Consider the following 17446-nt stretch of genomic DNA (forward strand, 5'->3'; position numbering starts at 1 on the left):
ATATCTTAATATGGGCTAGAGATGTAAGAGCTTCAAGAAAATCCTCTCCGAGTTTATGAGCGTAGAAGGAAGTTAATTAAAGCCAACCAAGAAAATACAAATGCTAAGAAAAAAATACACATAATGAAAGAATACAAATTCAGAATCTGTCTGTAACTGTAAGTCTCCTTAAATGATGTTGGGACAGATGCAAGTAAAAGCTTTTACCATATACTTCAAAGTGAGTATTTTGTGATTATGGAAATTATGTGCCATTCAGGCATATCACAACCCCTCTTTCCCTTGAGAACCCTTTTCATTTTAGTTGTTCTGAGCAGGTTTTAATGCATGTCTGATACTTGATGCTGCAAATGGCAGTTTGTAGCAGTTCAAGGTGGACGTGGTATAGAGCTTTTGTTCAAGCAGAAGTATTCTGGCAGACCTATTTTGGTGTTGCTTTACTTCTGTATATATATGTAATCATGTATATTTTATGTCTTCTGCCTGTGCAGACAGTTTTATTTCAGTCTTGATGCCTTCAGGAAAAGGTGTTCTTTGAATTCCCAGAAAAGGCGAGTGAGAATTATGTAAAGCTGTATGTGATACATCCCCAATGAGATATATCCAGTTCCCTCTTTATTTATGCGATGTTATATAATGTAAATATAATTTTTAAAAGAACAACTGTGGAAGTTCTAAGAGTAAATGTAAATACTCATTTTTAATTTCTCTGTTTAATCACTTCAGTGAAGTTATTAGTGCTAATTAACCATACCTAGGCAGATAAGGAGTCATTTGAGGCCAATTGGCATCCCAAATCGGAGCCTAAGCAATTTGCAGAGCCAAAGCCTGGATGTTTAGCTGAGTGCAGCGAGTACAAGACTTACGGAGCTCCCGATTGCTGTGTGGTGTGTGTGGGTCACAGGTGCTGAAACAGTGCTGGCTTATACACATCGCAGAGAATCAAAATGGGAATAAGGCATCTGTCGTGGTCTTAATTATAAATGTATTGATGCCATAATTTAGTATCTATGAACTTGTGGATAGTCATCTAGTAACTGCTAATCTTCATGAGGAATCTCTAGAGAAGTCTCTTACAGCTAATGCAGAGAAAACCACCATGCTAAAAAAAATGTTAGCTCTTCATAGTGTAGAGTGCGGTAGCATAATTATGTTGGGATGAAACTGCTTTAGGGACAAGAATGTAATATTCAGTTCAGAAACCTCCTCCCAGAGTTTACAATATATCTCAAAATACTATTCCTGTTTTTTTTTTTATCCTTTTTAGGACCAGTGATAGCATGTATATATGTATCAAAAAAGGAAGATAGTTTGTAAAAGGGAGTACAAAAGGCAATACATCTAGACCAATGTTTAGTGCAACTTCAAACCAGTTGTAGTTCGTACTTAGAGACACTTGAGTGTGCGTGAACTGGCCCAGCAGTCTGAGTGCATTGAATTCCTATGCCTCATCTTATATATAGGCTCAAAAGGCGAACAGACTATGTGTGAAATTTTCACAAGCAGAAACCAAATTTTCACCCGTTTCTGAGCGGTTACAGCCTGTATGAACGCTCTTACACCACTTAAATGCAAAGTTAAACCGGTGAATGAATTCGAAGCGCTGATTCCAGGTCGCATGTTTGACTCTGCAGTGGAGCTGGCTTGAAAAGTACTTGAGCAGTCAAGAAGCTTTTAGAAGATGACTTTGTCATCTCTCACCTTAGAATGACTTGAAACTCAAACGGGCCAAAAGCGAATAGGTTGAGCTTAACATTGCTACTTTTTTTCTTTTTTTTTTTTTTTTTTTTCCTTGTGCTCCCATTGAAACAGCACAGCAGTTGTTAAATATTCAGGAGCTGCCACAGGCAGTTGAAGAAGGTACAGTCCCTTTGCTGGTAATTACATCTCCCAGCTGAGATACAGCAACACATTGTTTGAGTGTCTTCCTGCAAAATCAGAGAGGAAAGTATGAGCCTCTTACCAAGATCCTCTCACTGTTGCAGCAGGCTGATTTATATTCAGTTTATGATGATTTTCTACAGAATTGCTATCTGCCCAGTTGTTCTTGTCCCTGTATTTCCACAGTGAGTTATTCCTGTCCCAAGAGCTGTTCTTTTCCCTTAGCCTCACTTGAGTCCTTTCTTTGTTTCAGGATCACTTCTTTAAATCGTTTATGGTTGAAGTGATGTCAGGCGTTGCAGTGGTCTGCTGAGCCACAGCTACCATTGAATCAGATCTAGGATACAAACGCGTATTTTAATATACACAAATGCAGAGATACGTCGATACTTGCTTCAAAATTTGTCCTCTTGGGTGAAGTTACAGAGGCCTTTTGTGTATTGCCAGTGTTTACCTGCTTGCTGGTATTTTGCATAGAGCATTAAGGAATAGGGTAAAGTTGTATGGCCAAGATAACTAATAATAAAAAGCCCCATAGCCATGTGGTGTTTTGGTACTTTGAGGCTGGCTGGCTTGGAAAGCAGTTCGACTGTTCTCTTTTCCCTCATTAAAATTCTTCTAAGTTAGGTTTTAAACTAAATGTTGGTTTATCAATGTCGATGGCTCATCTTTAATTTTCTGTTCATGTGGAAAGTTATTCCTTTGATTAAGATTAGCTGTAATGAGTACAAGCCTGTGCTTAACTTCACACCGAGTGGCCAGTTTTACTGTCTTTTTTTGTTATTTTGCAGACCCTTAAAAATCTGGGTTCTGCACATAGGATTTCATAAGCTGCAAAAGCATCTTGCCAGCAATTGAAACAGTATTAGAAGATGGGGGAGGAGGGAAAATGATGTCCAGAGACTATGTGAAAAGACAGAAGACTTCTGCTTCAGGAAATACCAAATCAAGAATGATTTGGTATTTAGGTAGAAAAAATGAGGTGTGTGCTTATGTGTGAAAAAAAACCAAAACAAAACAAAAAACCAAAATAAAGCAAAAAAACCCAACAAAACAAAAAACCTCAAACAACCAAACTTGAAATACTTGTACGTATAGCATCTTAGAAAAGCATGGTTTAGGATGAAAAGATATGAAAAACTTAGCATGATATTTCTAATCATACAGAAGAATGCAATCATTCTCATTGTCCTTCTTAATTAAGGAGGCACTGAAATCTTCCAATAAAATCCCAAGGTTTTTTAATTAAACGGAATATAGGTGTACGTGACATGATTAGGCTTTCACTATTTTTCCAATAAGGTGTTGATTTTGAATATTTGAAACTATCTTTTAAAATGTGCTTCCTGGGACACTACAAATGAATGTGCTTTCCAGACAGTCAGTGGATATCCCATATATATAAAACATAAATTATTATGAAGGGATGAAATGGGTTCCAATACAAAACATGAAGCACTTGGCAGAAGGCAGCAGCCCTCAATACATGCAAAGCTTTGAAGAGGTAGTAGAGACTAAATCCTTAGTATTTCAGTAAAGTATGGCTGAAGTTTTGAATTCGATAGAAGGAAGGGTTGATATTTGACATGGTTACGCTACTGAGCCCATCTTCACGCAGCGTAGGGAAAAAATCCCTTTCAAAGCAGGTACAAAATATGCCCGGATTTCCAGTGGTGATGTAGCAGTAGTTTATGTACTTGATGGCAGATCTTGAGAGAGAGCCTCTACTAAAATTGTTGGGAGGAGCAGGTATTCGACACTATTCAGCCCTGAGCCTTTATTTTTTCCTGTAAAATATAAAAGGCCCATTTACAGTGCATGTAACCCTCGTGTCAGACTCCTAGATTCCAGCCTGCATCCTAAAGCCTCGTGGCCTGGCAATGTCAGCCTTGTCTCAGACTTCTGTGCCGTATAAATTTATTTGATGGGCTGATCTGAGGCTGATTCATGTACCTTTGGTTTTAGATCATTATAGGCTGCTTCTGCGCTTTCTCCGATTCCTTGCTGCAACCGCAGGTTTTCTCAACGTTGCCAGTGCTTTGTTCCTGCTTCTCAAGTTGTCAATCTGACTACACAGGCAGTCAAAAACCTCGTGAGCTCTTGACAAAGTTTTAAATTATTTAATGTTAACCTGTCACTGGAAATTAGCCTCCTTGTGTCTGTGTGGAAGAGAATGAAAATTAACACTTTACTGATTGCTAAAGAAGGCTTGAAATACTAATAAGGAATTGCTGTTAGTTACGTACAGTAAAACACGATGCAGCATAGACTTAAAATTCCTTTTTTCCTTCCTGACTTCAATTACATTCCCCTGGCTACCAGGCTGTTCTCCCCATAGCTGCATATTCTCTGACCCTGACATAGTCCTGCTTCACTGCTGCCACCAACGTGCTTCTCTCAGAATTCTTCACTTGAGAGATGTAATTAATTTAGAGTAATTTTCTCAACAAGTGTTTAACTTGAAGATTGTTCTTACTATTCCAGACCTGACAAGTCGCTGGGGTGACCGAATGCTGGCACGTCTTCTGTCTCGGTGGGTCCGAAAAGAGATGCGATCTCTCTTCACAAACATTGCTCTGCTTTTGAGGTAAGCAGACTGCTGGTTTCCAGAGCACTGAATCTGAAAAACACAGTTGTAACAGAAGACCAACAGCTCTTTTTCAGTTAACTAGAAGATCTTTGTAAATGTCTACAGTGCTTTGCTATGCGTCATCCTCTTTTGATGAGGAGGACTCTAATTTATAACGCTGTTTTAAACAGGAAATATTGGCAGCCAGTATGGACCCTTTAGGTGTGGTTTCACTATATAATTTAGGTAGGCTTAAACCCAGATAGATGTGTCTGCCCCTCCCTTCCACTTGCTAGTACAGCATTGCCAGCCTGGCTCAGCACTCAGTTGCTGCTGATTGCCACGCTGAAACTATTTGTTGGGTTTTGGGGGGGCATAGTTTTATATGAGTTTAGGTCCCTGAACTAGTTCAGCGTGGTCCGGGTGTTTGCCCAGTGTTGGTGCAAGGGAGGCAGAGGAAGCCCTTGGTGTGAGCAAGGCAGTGAGACTGCCTGCTTTTGCACCTCTTGATCACAAAACTGCACAAGAAGGCTTAGACCCCATCACACGTGTGGTGTAAACGTACTCCTAACGTACAATCACGGTAATGGAAATTCTCTGCGTGAAGGAGGAGGTAGCAACGTGGGAAAATGATTGCACTGCAGTTTAATGATCCACAGAATAAATTTGAAAGGAAAATTTTGCTATAGTAGTTCAGGAGGTATTTAAGAGCAAGGAAAGGATTTAAAAACCTCATTTTAAATCAAATGCAGTTAGACAATATTATTTTTTCAAGTTGCTAGTATGAAGCGTTTATGAAATAAACAATACCAGTTAAATATGTGTTGAATTTCTTAGGCGGTAATAACACACCATAGGTATAAACTGATGGACATTCATGCCACAGAATGCTGAGAAAGTTCAGGAAACCACCTTTTGCCTCAGTACTGCTGTCAACAGATGTTATTTTACTCCTCTGCAGTAGTCATGCAGGCACATGTAACAGTGAAATGACTGGTTTATATGAGGAATACATTACTAAGTTTGTAAATTCATGTACTTACCTGAATCTGATTTGCTTTAGGTGTGCAAGTTATACAATCTGTAAATCATCGTACAGAAATCAGTAAAATAACAGGCAGAAAGTAGGGAACATAAAGAATACATAGTTAATCTCTTAGAATTCATGCATGTTTGGGCTGTACCTGTGCTTTGTGGGCTTAGTGCAGAGACAGTGCCTGCATTTACTCCCAAGGAGAGACCCTGTGCCTATTCGCTCTAGATGCGACTAGGTGCGACTGATGCCTGCGTCCCATTTTGGGCCTGTCAACATCTGTTTTATTTCTAGGAAACAAAGAATTTAAAACTGAAAAGAAAATACTACAGTGGTCTGAGGATTCCAATACTACGTCTAGAAGCTAGACTTTTTTTTTTTTAAGTTCAGTAATATATTTTACTTAAACAGTGGAGTGTAGGAAGATATGATATATTACCTGAAAATTGAATGCTAGGAACTTTCACAAATCACATGAACTACTTCTGTCTGTTGAGATTTAACTTACCCCGAACTGAGCCTTGATCTTACTCCAGCTTCTGTTGAGTTGAATCCTCTCGAGGCCCCCAGAAGCAGTAAGTCTGTGTGGGCAGCAGCTGCGGTGACAAAAATCTTTCTTCTAAGGGGTCACTGTGTCCCAAGTGAACTATTCTGTTGGGAGAAATTATTCCTGGGCTCGCGATGCTTCTGCCTTGCAGGCTGCCGTGTAGTACATCTTCCTTCAGTTTTCTGTCACTGTCATTATCCTTTGTATGTGAGATGCTGAAGAACTGAAGTGCAAATTAAGGTTGCTTCCACATACATCCTGAGGTGCTGAGGTCCAGAAGAACCATTTTTCTTATCCTGGGTGAATTTCCCTTGAGGAATTTCTCTCTCTGATTTCGGTAATCGTTCATTTAGATCTCAACGCTGGCAGGGCCTCCAGCAAAATGAATCTGATCCGAAGCAGGGCTGTGCATACGGTAGCCGTTCTCTCGGGTTAGCCAGAGTACTCGGGCTGAAGTTTGTGCTGGCTTCATTCCGTTATGCTGGCTGCAGGTGGGCAGGTGATGCTTAATCCTTCATAAAGCCTGTTGGTGCTACCTTAACCATTCATCAGTTTTTGAACAGATCTGAGCTGGCAGGGTGAGCTCGTACCCAGTCAGCAGGGTGAGCTTATTCCAGATCAGTACTTCTACCCAGCCACGGCACTTTTGATGAAGTACAAGGAGCCCTAAAGCTGGGCTTATGGTGTTATTGAGCCTGAGTTCAAAGGCTGGATCAGAAAGCTATGTAATTTAACTTCCTTTGGCCAGTTTTTTTCTGACTTCAGCCTTGAGTTATTCAAAGGAGAGCTTCCCATGGACTTAGAGGATAACTCAGAATGACTGCGTGGGGGAGATTTTGTCACAGGGCTGCTAATGCAGGACTAAGTGTTGTGTAAAGGCCTGAAGATTTAATAAAGAAAACACCTGCCAGGAGCTTAGAATGGCAGACGGGAGAATGAGAGTAAGTTGAGAGGCAGACTGCTGCTTTTCTTCCTGAGATGTTCATTCTAGTGTATAGCTAGTTTTATATTTTCTATTTAATACAAATGACTATTTCAGGCTCCATCAAGCTTCCTATTAAAATAAATTGTATAGGCTTCCTTATTCATTCCTTTATGGAATTCAAGTTATTCTGATGTTGTCAAAGGGTAATCTCTTATTTTAAAAGTCTAGTTTTGTTTGATACAGAAAGAAAGTGATTTTCTTAGTCACAAGGTCAATGAAAGTCCTGAATAAGACACATGTGAGAGCATTAATATTTCTCAAAGGGATGGCTTAAAAAGAGATGTTTTCAATAAGTACAGTCAGGGGATTTAAAAAAGCACGGAGAAAGAAGAAAATTAAATGAATTGCAAAGTAATAATAATAATAATGTGTTAAATAATGTGTTAAATAATTTTAAATTCATGTAATAAGTACAGAGGAAAAAATATGCATTAATCTCATAATGGGTGTGTATGTATCTTCATATTGCTGGAAGGTTAAAGGCAATCTTTAGCTATAGGTCTGGGTCTGGGGTGTCCTTTAAGTGAGAGATTGGCATAAGCCAGATGAAAATGGGTTTTTTTTAATGCTAGGCTGTCCAGAGATTCATAGTTTATTCTTGTGTAGCAGTCCCCTGTGACGGGACTCAAGGTAATTCCTCGGTAGCTCGTGGTATTAAGAGTAGAGTAACGTAAAGATATCTGGAAGTGAAAGAATGGCAGAAACAAAAATCTTCAGAAACAAAACAAAATTATTGTGTGAATATGGGAGAATGCTTGAAAAGTATCTAAACAGCACGTTATTAGGGATTTAAAAGTATTAACTTAAGAAAAAAAAAAAGGAAAAGAAACTGAGAACGAGTCTTACTCTCTTTCTTCTGTTATATTATTTTTATCTTTTTAATAGTTTTCAGCTAACTGAGGAAGGGGAGGCCAACTATGAAACTGTAATGTAGTCTAGATCTAAGGAACACGGCATTCTAACTAAAACCAAAACTGATATTATTGGAGAGTACAGTTAAAAAGATTAAAATATAGATAACATCTGATCTAAGCCTGAGCAGACATCATTGCAATTTGTAACTGCTTGTGGAGGAGTATTTGGTAGCTTGCAATTGACGTCAGCAGCGAAACCCCAGAGAGTATGGAAAGAATCACAATTAACCTTTTTCAAAGTAGTTTGAATTTGCAAGGCAAAGGAATTTATCTGGTCCAGACTGAAGCTACAAGAACTTCAGAAGCTTTTTTGCCTCCAGTTCCTTTTCCTACAGGTTGCTTTTTCTGTAGTCCAGAGAACTATGTTTATGTTATCCTTCCCCCCCCCCAAATAAATATGCACGCAGTTTTGCGAGCCAAGAAAAGCGAAATTATACTTGTAAAGTGCTGCAAACGTATAGTGCATCAGGTCATTTTGCTCACCAGTGTTTGCATTGGTGGGAACAAAATACAGCAGTATCATCTCTAACCTACAAAAATTCTTCAGAGAGATGATATGTCTGCGGTAGGTAAGGGGACACCATTTGAGGGCATGCATTTAATTCATCTGTGTTGACATGCAAGTCGAGACAAGGTTTTATTCTCTGGGTTTTTTGACAGCAGGTGTCTGGAAGCTGGTTGATTTGTCATTTCCTACGCCACTTCATCCTGATTTACTCTCCTAGGAAAAGTTTTATTGTAGTCCTGCACCCTTGGGAATGCCTGTAACCTTTAGATCTTCTGACCTAAAATCAGCTCACCCATGCAAACCACCCATATTCATCTTATGTAGACTAATATCATCAATTAATGTAGTATATGTGAATTTTAGAATCTCTGGTAAACTCATCCTCACCGTTTTCCTCTGAAGTAAGGGAGTGTTGGTTTTGTGTTAGAGCTGGAACAGAGACACTGGGATACCGTTAGTACCAGGGTCACCCAGAAGTCTGTGGTGGATCAGGACATCTAACTTGTCTAGAAGTCCTCGGCAAAGGTCTTCACCAATGGAGCCTTTGTGGTTTCATCTGCTGACTCTCCAGCAATTCTCAAAATCAGAGAATCATCTGTTGTTTAATGTGAAGTATTAAAAATCCGAAAGGATTTTTTTTCTATATTTCTTAAGAATTTCATTTAAAATAACTTTTTAAATCAAAGGATACTCAGAGATCATGCAGGTTTCTACTGTACTACTACTGGGTATACTATAAATACATTCAGTAGAGTTTAAATAAGCATGGAATTGTGTAGCATTTTTACAGGTCATGACTTAGAGACGGTATAATTCCCTTTCTATCTGAGAACGGTAATGCTGAAGCCAGACTTGCTTAATGACATGATTATATCACCAGCTCTATTAACTTAAAAGAAATGGGGTCTTCCATTATTCTTGCTATGTCTGGTCTGAGTAATTATAAATATCAAATTGCAGTTTCCAAAACAATTATAAAGCCTTCAGGAGAATTGCAGGAAGTTTATGTTGCTTCATGGAGTATGGTAAGCATGTGGTAAAAAACAAAGCCGTATACAAAGGGCACAGGAACTTTTCTGAAACATCATCATAAGTTTGTGAGAAAATGGTTCTTGGGCTGCAGTTTTCAAACTACAGAGTTTTGGGGACTCTCATTCTCTTTGTCTCCCGTCTCGCCTCCCCCATCAGCAAGATGTGAGCCAAGCAAAACGAGAGTAGGGTCCCTTACCTGCTAACGTTGTTTGAATTGGAAATCAGAATGCAGGGAGGCCAGATGAGGGATCCTCCTTTTTCTTCAAAGTGGTTCCAGACGTGTTCGGGGGGAAAGAGAGATCAGTGCTGAACTGCACTAGGTAGGGGGAATGAACGTGGGAGATTATTGTCCAGCATAAGATGTAAGCATAAAGGTTGTGCTATGCAGCAGTCGATCTTCGAGAGCTGCTTTCTAGGGGAATAATCAAATTCTCTAGCCCTTTGACAAAGGTGGACATGAGTGGAAAGAAAATTCCTGACTTTTAGTTCTTCCCTCTATGCCAGAGCCACAAATGACAAACCAAGTTAGCTTTGGTTATCTTTGGTCCGGTTTGTTAACGTACCAGGTCATGTTATAGGTCTGTGTTTTTACTGCTGTGCCCGACAAGTAGTTATTTACATTGATTATTTTGCTACAGGATTATCATATAACCATTTTGTACTGGATTTAGCCTTTTATAGTCCTTCTAGGCAGCAGGGAATCAGATTGTGTGTTTTTACAACTGATCTTTATTACAGTAGTGTCACTCGCTATCGTTGTCTTCAGTATTACCTAGTATTCTTGTTGAATGCTATTCTCCAGATCCTCAACATTAATATCTAATAAGAAAGTCATTTAAGATACTAGGATTTTTTAGCAGAATCTCTGATTTCGTATTTTATTTGTTTGTCCCCATTCTCCATTTATCGAGGTCTATATATTTCATATGCTTATAATTATCTCATCAAAATGAGAAGGAAAACGATGACATTTGGAAGAAGGATAATCTTTTGTTTGTAATTCTGCTCGAATACACCACCCATCATTTTTATTCTGTGTGGTTTTTTCCTTCATTGCCAGTCTATCACCCCTATGGTTTACTCTTTTGAAAGTAAATTTTTACCTCAGCTAAGCTACCAACAAAAGACATCTCTTTCCAATAGTGATATTGCTGGTGTTGTGGTTTGTTGGTTTTCTTTTACTGCAGGTCTGAAATGCTGGTTTTATTAGCAAAATGCAAATCCCTCTCCTAAAACAGAAGCTTTATCTGTGTACTTTAATATATTTAATAAATAGTCAGAACTTAAAGAGATACAGATGGCTACTCCTGTTTTATGTAGCAGCATTCTGACAATTGATAAATATGCTCTGTTTTCTGAGAGCAGCCTTCTGCTTAAATGTACCATCCGAACCTGTGATTTTCTTAGAGTTGAGTTTAGGCTGCATTTCACTGTAGGTGGAGCTGTATCACACACAAAACCAACCAAAAACCCCCCAAAACTATTGAAGTCGCCATCTGCAGCTAAGGTATCCAAAACGTAATAAATAAAAGTCATAGAAGTAGTTGTCAGCTTCCAGGCAGAATAAAGACAAAGGCAAAGCCAAGAAGCCACGTGAGAGATGCCAGCGCTGAGCACTGGTCTCTGGGTGCTGTGTCGAGATTTGTGTTTGTAGATCCGGGGGGCCTAAAGATCAACCAGTTTGGGGCCGTCAGGGATGTATATGCTGAGGAATCTATACGTAGGTTGCGGCACTTCAAGGCCTGCTCCCCAGTCCTTTCTTAGTTGAACGCACTCACGTCTGGAGGGGATCTGTAGTACCTCACATTGCAAATAGGTGCCTTCTGGTGAATCTTCAGGCTGTTCTCCCAGCCTTCATAGGGGCAACAGTAGTCTCGTCTCAGGGACTGAAGCATGGCCTCATAGCTCAGTTCACTGAGCAAGCTGGGGTTGCAAGTAGAGCACAAAGTCACCCAGCTAGGAGCTAGAACACTTGTCCTGACTCCCTTCTGCTGACAGTGGATAGAAGGTAGCAACTTCGCTCAACATGAGCCAGCAATGTGCGCTGGCAGCCCAGAAAGCCAACCCCATCCTGGGCTGCATCAAGAGAAGTGTGGCCAGCAGGGCAAGGGAGGTGATTCTGCCCCTCTGCTCTGCGCTCGTGAGACCCCACCTGGAATACTGTGTCCAGCTTTGGAGTCCTCAGCACGCGAAGGACACGGACCTGTTGGAGTGGGTCCAGTGGAGGGGCATGAAGATGATCAGAGGGCTGGAGCACCTCCCCTATGAAGACAGGCTGAGAGAGTTGGGGTTGTTCAGCCTGGAGAAAAGAAGGCTCCGGGGAGACCTCATAGCAGCCTTCCAATATCTGAAGGGAGCCTACAGGAGAGCCGGACAGGGACTCTTTGTCGGGAAATGTAGTGACAGGACAAGGGGTAATGGTTTTAAATTGGAAGAGGGGAGATTTAGGTTAGATATTAGGAGGAAATTCTTTCCTGTGAGGGTGGTGAGACCCTGGCCCAGGTTGCCCAGGGAAGTTGTGGCTGCCCCATCCCTGGAGGTGTTCGAGGCCAGGCTGGATGGGGCTTTGAGCAACCTGGTCTGGTGGGAGGTGTCCCTGCCCAGAGCAGGGGGTTGGAACTCGATGATCTTTAAGGTCCCTTCCAACTCTAACCATTCTATGATTCTGGGAGAAGAGTGGGAAGGCAACTGGAGCTGGTGGCAGCTCTGACCTGCTGCAGGTTCCTGAGTGAGTATAAGCAAGTGGCCCCATGAGGCTCATCTCCGAAGGAGTCTGTTGGCTTTGGGAATGCCCAGTAAGCAGATGTTATAGTGCAAATGCTACTAGGTCTGTCTTCACTGCTGGGAAACACAAGGAATTGCGAAGCATGTTCTTCCAGGAAAGAACCTATGCTGTTGGGAGAGGTGCAAGTCACTGCTAATTACAGGCTGCCAAACCTTATGTTATTTTAAAACCACTGGTGGATTTTCCTTTTTGGCTTTTGGATAAAAACCCGAAGGATAAAAAACTTTGGATAAAAAACTTAAACTGAAGGACTTGGGGGGTGGCATCCAAGGTGGCAATGCTCAAGCCAACTGGGAAATAAAACAGGCCAGCCACAGCAGTGACAAATGCTCCTTAGCTGACTCCCAAGGTGAGATCCAGAAGGCCAACCACCTCAAGGATGTGGATGGCTGTGGTGGATCCTCTTGCTCCCCTCCGGGGAAACCCTCATGCTCGAGTGCCTCTCTGCAATGCCTGTGCACCAACGCAGGCAGCATGGGGAATAAAGAAGAAGAACTAGAGATCTGTGGGCGGTCACAGGGCGGTGATCTCACTACAATTACAGAGACATGGTGGGATAGCTCACATGACTGGAATGGTGTCATGGATGGCTACAAACTTTTTAGGAAAGACAGGCCTGTGGGGCATGGTGGTGGAGTTGCTCTCTATGTGAGAGAGCAACTGGAATGTGGTGAGCTCTGCCTAGGAGTGGACAAAGAACATGTTGAGAGCTTATGGGTAAGAATTAAGGGGCAGTATAATACGGGTGACACTTTTGTGGGTGTTTACCACAGACCACCGGATCAGGAAGAGGAAGTTATACCTTCTACAGACAGCTGGAAAACGCCTCACAGTCACAGGCCCTGGTTCTCATGAGGGACTTAAACTACCCTGACGTTTTCTGGAAAGACAACACAGCCCAGCACGCACAGTCCCGGCAATTTCTGCAGAGCATTGATGCTTCTTGACACAGGTGGTGGATGTACCAACGAGGAGAGGTGCTCTGCTGGACCTTGTACTAACTTCACATCTGGTTGGGGATGTAAAGGTCAGGGGTAGCCTTTGCTGCAGTGATCATGAGTTCAGGTGGAGTTCAGGATCCTGTGTGGAAGAAGTAGGCCGAAAAGTGGAATTACAACCCTGAACTTCAAGAGAGCTGACTTCGGCCTCTTCAAAGAGGTACTTTGAGGAATCCCATGGGCTAAGGCTCTAGAAGGAAGGGGGGTGCAAGAGAGCTGGCTAATATTTAAGCACCACTTCCTCCAAGCTCAAGATCGGTGCATCCCTAAGAGCAAGGAGTCAAGCAAAGGAAGCAGGAAACCTCATGGATGAGCAGGGAGCTTCTGGGAAAACTCAGGTGGAAGAAGGAAGTTTATAGAATGTGGGAAAAAAGGACCGGCCACTTGGGAGAAGTATAGGAGCGCTGTCAGAGTATGCAGGGATGCAACGAGGAAGGCTAAGGCCCACTTGAAATTAAACCTGGCAAGGAGCGTCAAGGACAATAAGAAAGGCTTCTTCAAGTACATCAGCAGTAAAAGGAAGACTAGAGAAAATTTAGGCCTGCTGCTGAATGAGGTGGGTGCCCTCATGGCAGAGGATGCAGAGAAGGCAGAGCTACTGAATGCCTTCTTTGCTTCAGCCTTTACTGCTAAGGCTGGCCCTCAGAAACCCCAGACCCTTGAGGCAGGAGAGAGAGCAAGGAGTAAGGAAGCTTCTCCCTTGATCGAGGAGGATCAGGTTAGAGATCATTTAAGAAAACGTGACACCCACAAACCCATGGGCCCTGATGGGATGCACCCGTGAGTGCAGAGGGAGCTGGCAGATGTTATTGCAAAGCCACTTTCCATCATCTTTGAAAAGTCATGGAGAACAGGAGAGGTGCCTGAGGACTGGAGGAAAACTAATGTCGCACCAGTCGTCTTATTATCTTATTCTGTGATAACAAGAGAAGTTTGGATGCTGTAAGAGAAAGGACTGCATTTTCCATTGTTTTATTCCTTTTAAATTGGCCGCTTACACAGGCACAAAGTAAGTATCAAGTTAAACATTTACTCTTCTGATTTCATACTGCATTTATACTACCTTTGCAGAAGTGCAAATAGCTGCTTGAATTAGTGACACCAGATCAATCAGAAGTAAAAAAGCTGGTTATGCTTCTAAGCAGTGAGGAGTGAGAAAGAGGGAGCCTGTAAGCTATGCATGGCCAGTTAGGTGTTCTTTGATGCTGACAGAGTTGACTGTTTCTCTCTCATTTATCATAAGAATGACTGTGATTTCCTGCTTATATGATGTAATTGAGGCATTTTTTCTCATTCTGTCCCCTCTGAGTCTCCAGGGCTTCCAAAAAACCACAGGTTTAGAGGAAACACTTGAAGCAATAAATTTTGGTAGTTTGCTTGGACGTTGAAGAGAGAGAATGAGAAGGTACAATACAGAGGAGAGGCAGAGGGGTAAGAAACTCAGCTAACACACTGGAAGAATTCTTTTCTTGCTGTAAGACATAAAAAGCATTAAAGTGTTAAAAAGAAATCTTTTGTGAGAATAGATTAAAAACAATACTACAAGCTGAGAGGTCTAATGACCTTGCAGTCATCCCTCCCACTTGATTTATCCGTATCTGTTTACCCATTTTTCAGTCAGACAAGATCTTTCCTCAACTTGACCCTCATTGTTCCATTTTATACTTGGATTATACGTTCATAAATGCCACATTCACATTAACTGAAGTTTAATGTTATAAAAAATTCCTAGTTTGCATTCATTTTTTAGAAGTCTTGTGTCTTAAATATTTTAACTTTCCGATGCTGAAAATTCCTCAGGTAGAAGAGCTGAGCTTTTGTTTGCAGTTCTGTCAGAATGGGCCATCTGTCTCTTTCTCGGCCATTTCCCTGTAGAAAGTAGCACATTAAAGTTCCTATGTCTACGCTGGCACAGAAGACAAATAAGATTTTCCTTCCAGAGACCTGATGTTTCATAAAATACTGAAGGGGTGGGATAAAAGTAGAGAGTAGAAACGACTTGAGAAGAAGCATGTTCTAAACATTTAAACCTTATGTTACTCAGCGAAGAAACATGGACTTTAATCCGCTCTTCCACTGAAAAAAAAAAACCAAACAAACAAACCAAGCCATACAAAGGTCCCTACTTGCTTAACAGCCCATGAATCTTTGTTCCTGACACACAGTTGTATAATAGCTGTAAAAAGAAAAGTTCTCCTGGGTGTCATCAGAACCGGGAGCGTTCACCGGCCCAAAAAGTCTCTGAATTTCTTTCTCTGAATTTAGATGTGCTCTTTTTGGTTAATAAAAAGGAGAAAAACAACCCCAAGAAATGAGCTACCCCATGGGTTTCCCGGTGTTCTTCTGTTTCCAACTACCGGCCATTTTCTTGTTACAGAAATGTGTTCCATTGTAGTGAATCTATTGCTCACAGGCTTGACTGTCTTCTTCACCACTTAGAGATCCCTTAAAAATGTGTGTAGACCCCAGGAGTCTGTGGTGGTTGAGAAGCTCTGTCCTAGATTTTTTTGTGATAAGTGTTTATGTAATCTCTTTTAAAAAAAAAAAAAATAGCAAAGGAAGTCCCACCACCTCTCTGGATTGAGAGATTCGCCACATGGGTTTAGCAAGGTTTTCCTTGCTCGTATTTAGGCACACTGTGAGACGTCTTCTCTGTCCTTAGCATAGTCATCACAGAGAACTACCGATTACAAGCAGTCTTGTAACTCTCTAAGTATTTTAAGAGGGCTATAGTCATCTTTAGTCATCTTTTAAAATCCTCATTTTTTGTCATGAATCGTGCTTTCTAATCATCTTGTTATTCCAGATGGTCCCTTTGGATTTTATCCAGTGTTTTATAGTTTTGTGGCAGTGTGCTGCTCTGAGATGGCTTCTCGAGGCCCTAGTAGAGCAAGTGAATAGGTACCCAGCCTCTCTGTTGGTGCATCACAGTTTGAGCATTGTCTTTGTCTACATCATGGTGTTCCTCTGCATTCATTTTGTGAGTGGTATAATTACTGTATCATATTTTGAGATTCACGATCTAGCCCTTGGTGTATTTGGGCATTGGTTTTTTCCTCCCCAAATGGATTATTCTCTTGAGAGGCTTGGGGTTTTGGTTGTTTTGTTTTAAATTTAATTTAATCTCTTTGATTTCAGACCACTTCTCTGATCTATGGTTTTGAATTCTGTTCTTGTACTCCAGAGTGTTTACAGTCTGTCCCAGGTTGAGCCATCTGTAGGTTTTAAGAATATATTCCAGCATCTAAGCTGTTTGTGAAACATATAGAAGTAGGGCCAGTATATAACTGAAACACATAGAATAGAAGTAGGGCCAATATATAAGTCTGCAGGACCCTGTTTGAAAGTCCTTCCCCTTGTTACAGTAGCCTAAGTGGCATTGTTTGTCTTGGAACAGAGTGCCCCATGGGAAGAAGATGTAACTTTTGGTGGAAGATCGATTGAAAACTTGACTTTGTCCCAAAGTAAAGTTGGGCAAATGAATCGGCTTGACTGGAGATGTAACACCTCTTTTACCCCCTTTTGCTAATGTAGCTTGGGAATAAGTCTCTTCTGGCATTTGAGATTTTTAAGAGCAGTGTAAGTGGTCAGCACACACTGTACTGGGGAGGGTGAATTTCAGCTGTGAGTGACCAGCCAGCTCCGCTGTCGAAGCCGTGCACGGTGCTACACACCAAAGAGCCCGTGCTCCTAGCTGGAACCAGCATTTCAAAGTTGTGGTACGTTTTTTTTTTCTGGTATCTGCCATTTGCCGTTGGTGAATCACAGTAGACAGAAATGTGCATTTTCCTTTTAAAACATATCAGACTATACCTAAGCTGTTGGAAACGTCGAAGACAGTGGTGCTACGTTAATTTATGTCGGCCCGAGTTCACTGTCAAAATTTTTACCTCCACAGTGATTCACAGAATGGATTTTTCCCCACCGGATCAAACTTTGAACTATTGATTTCTACACAAAGTTAAGTTATGCTTCCAATATTTTTTGTTACTGGGCTTTCCCTCTGCCATCTAATTTTGCTTTTGCTCAGTCGAGCATGACGTGACGATCCGCCGGCGCTGGAATGATTGTGATGGCACCAATTCAGCGCTGCTGTTGGCACACAACGCTCCCAATGAAGAAAGGGGTAGGAGAGTGGTGTGTCTGTGGTTGTAGTGTGCAGGTGCTGTTTGTTTGCATGGGGACCGCTGTGTT

Source organism: Numenius arquata, chromosome 10, assembly GCF_964106895.1.
Source record: "Numenius arquata chromosome 10, bNumArq3.hap1.1, whole genome shotgun sequence".
Lineage (NCBI taxonomy): Eukaryota > Metazoa > Chordata > Aves > Charadriiformes > Scolopacidae > Numenius > Numenius arquata.